Source organism: Chanodichthys erythropterus, chromosome 2 (assembly GCF_024489055.1).
Source record: "Chanodichthys erythropterus isolate Z2021 chromosome 2, ASM2448905v1, whole genome shotgun sequence".
NCBI classification, from domain to species: Eukaryota; Metazoa; Chordata; class Actinopteri; order Cypriniformes; family Xenocyprididae; genus Chanodichthys; species Chanodichthys erythropterus.
The window spans coordinates 38,997,792-39,001,447 of record NC_090222.1 but is presented as its reverse complement, the minus strand read 5'-3'; positions in this window follow the sequence as shown (position 1 = coordinate 39,001,447).

Sequence of the window (3,656 nt, the reverse complement as noted above, 5' to 3'; positions counted from 1 at the left end):
ATTTAATCTGTTTAGAGGATTTGTTGTTTGCATTTTGCATTAGCTGTGGTTATAGCTAATTGGATCTATTTAAATGAGGAAGATTATCTAAAAATCTCAAACAATATAAATATAAAAAGTGAACATATAAATAGTAAAAAGTAAAGTTTCTTCTAAAATGGAGCTAATTTGTGTTAAAAGGGTCCTTGATTATGATTTCTAGACATACTGGAGATATTATATATTTCTAGGATTAACATGCTAGTGGATGAGTTGAATCAACTCCACAGCAACTACATAAATTTATCCACTAACCATTCAGAAACGTCCAGTTTCATTCCTGAGTCTCTCCATCAGTGTCGACTCCGGTTTGAACAATGTAAGGCTGAACACCATTACTGACAATCCTCATTTTGGCTGCGTGAGATTCTCCAGCTTTGTTGTTGTTGAGCTGTTAAAGCTCCACCCTCTTCTGGAAAGCGGAGCTCATTTGCATTTAAAGGGACACACACAAAAACGGCGTGTTTTTGCTCACACCCAAATTGGGGCGAATTTAACAAGCTATAATAAATGATCTGTGGGGGATTTTGAGCTGAAACTTCACAGACACATTCTGGAGACACCAGAGACTTATATTACATCTTGTGAAAGGGGCATAATAGATCACCTATTCTGGACATAATCTGTAATTTTATGAGAAGAAATGCTGCTATTTTCTTAATTAATGACAGGTGGAATTGTGGGACATGTTTTGTCTCGTCATCATGTCTCAAGAATAAGCAATATTAAAGGCTGTGCTGCTGGAGCTAATTTATTGTTCCTGTGAACGTTTGGACATTGAAACAACAAGGTGACATTGTGGAAATCCGAGTTGTTTTCTGCTGTGATATGCATCTCCTGTCGCTCTTGTCACCAGCAGCCCTGAGATGACACCGCTCTGACATTCCTATTAAGATGATAACTCTGCCCGCTGCATATATTACTGTCACTCCACTCACCGTTTCATCCCTGCTGAATGAAAAGAAGCAGGTGATTGTGTCAAACAGGCCTCGTCGCAGAGAGGGTATCAGATAAAGCTGTAGGACCTGTGACCAGATTTTTGAAGTCTCAAACCGGGATGTACAGGGGGTGTTTGAGGATGTTCAGCCCACTATTGTGTTGGTTTTTAGACCCCTGAAGGTGATCTGTGGGATCTGCACCAAGATGTAAGCAGCAGATCCTTTAAGTCCTGTAAGTTGTGAGGTGGATCCTCCATGGATTGGACTTGTTTGTTCAGCACATCCCAAAGATGCTCGATTGGATTGAGATCTTGCAAGTCAACACCTCAAACTCATTGTTGTGCTCCTCAAACCATTCCTGAACCATTTTTGCTTTGTGTCAGGAGCATTATCCTGCTGAAAGAGGCCACCAGGGAATACTGTTTCCATGAAAGAGTGTACATGATCTGCAGCAATGCTTAGGTAGGTGGTACGTGTCAAAGTAACATCCACATGGATGGCAGGACCCAAGGTTTCCCAGCAGAACATTTCCCAAAGCATCACACTGCCTCCACCTTCTTCCCATAGTGCATCCTGGTGCCATGTGTTCCCCAGGTAATCGATGCACACGTGATGTAAAAGAAAACGTGATTGATCAGACCAGGCCACCTTCTTCCATTGCTCCATGGTCCAGTTCTGATGCTCACGTGTCACTGTTGGCTCTTTCGGCGGTGGACAGGGGTCACCAAACTGGTCTGCAGCTATGCAGCTCCATACGTGTGTATTCTGACACCTTTCAGCATTAACTTCTTGAGCAGTTTGAGCTACAGGAGCTCGTCTGTTGGGTCGGACCACACGTGCATCAATGAGCCTCGGCCGGCCATGACCCTGTCTCCGGTTCACCACTGTTCCTTCCTTGGAGCACTTTTGATAGATCCTGACCACTGCAGACCAGGAACATCCCACAAGAGCTGGAGTTTAGGAGATGCTCTGATCCAGTCGTCTAGCCATCACAATTTGGTCCTTGTCAAACTCGCTCAAATCATTACGTTTGCCCATTTTTCCTGCTTCTAACATCAACTTTGAGGACAAAATGTTCACTTGCTGCCTAACATATCCACCCACTAACAGGTGCCGTGATGAAGAGATGATCAGTGTAGTTCACGTCACCTGTTACGATTTCAAACACTGTTCCATTTGGTTCCAATCAACCATGACCAATTTTGAAATCGGAACAGAATGGAACAAATCATGAAATCTGAATAGACCTCGTGAAACTGGAAAGTCCCTGATGAACTGAGACATCTAGTCACCCTAAGTATCTAATAATAAACTTATAAATACTTCTTGTAATTCTTTTGTAAAAATGTCATGATGTACTCCACCCCTTTTTGGCTGATGTCACCAAGCCCTCTTACGTTTCCTAACTTCTCCCAACCAACTACTTGACTGTATTCTGGAACATAACACAACTTTTCGCCACCAAGTCTATTCCTGAAGGATAAAATCAAGTTCTATTCTGTTTTCTCATTGAATGTCCTGTTTTAATCAGAAAAGCATCAGATTTTGGAGGTAAAATGTGTTGCAGATGTCAAAAACATGAGGATGTCATGTCATGCAGTCGCATATGATAAATGGCAAATCTAATCATGCATGCATTTGTCATTTGCACATTTCCCAAAATAGGTCCTGATCTGCTTGGAAACAGCCGTCCTCTGAACCAAAACCACCGTTGCTGTCATGCATAAAGCCCTAGCAACAGTTGCCATGTTATACTGCAGACAGTGTGAATAACCCCTCAACTTCTTAATGTTTTCCATAAAAACTTTATAATGTTTGCCTTAAGGGTGGATTAAGGAATACGGAGGGTGGGAAAAAACATAAAATCGATCATTAGGAGGACATCTCAAGGGTCTAGGAAAGAAATACCCAAATGGCTTCAGATGTTTCCAGTTCATTTCCACAGGAGATAAAGTGTGTTTTTACAGGCGTGATGTGAGTTTTTTTCTCCACTGAAGGCCTTAAAGGTATAGCTCACCCTTGAAAATAAGTTCTACGGGTTTGGAACGACACAAAGGTGGGAGAATTTGGAGTGAACTATACCTTTAAGTGCACTCGCTCTTTGCTCTGCATTTGGGTTATTTAGCAAATGCATTTTTGATGACCTTCCCTCCTTTTCAAAGAATCGCTCTGGTTTAATGACACTGAAAGCTGCCAGTGAGAGCTCTGGAGGTTAACGATAGCTAAACAGAACAAGGTATAATTTCTGTCACGGCTTTAGTGCTGGAGCCGCAGGCGGCAGTAAACCCTCAGCGTAATGTACAGTTACTCTTAACTTTAGGACAGCTTTTATTGTGCTCAAATGCATGATCTGCTCCATATAACTCTTAAGGGTGCGCTGCATACACAGTGATCATGCATAATGCATCCAGACTAGAAAGAATATTAAAATACGTATGTGCAAATGGACATTAATACAATTGGCTGCAAATAGCTCAATGGCACCAACATTGCTATTTAACCTAGAATCATTATTTTATACAGAAGATGGTTGGCTGTATATATTCTCTTTTGAATAGTTGTTTCTGTATTTTTTTCATTGATTGATTGTTTAAGGGATTTTTATATCTGGACTCCTGTAGTTTTGGCTGAACCGCCACACTATAATCAAACCCAGTGTTTTACACTTTCAGTTCTCAT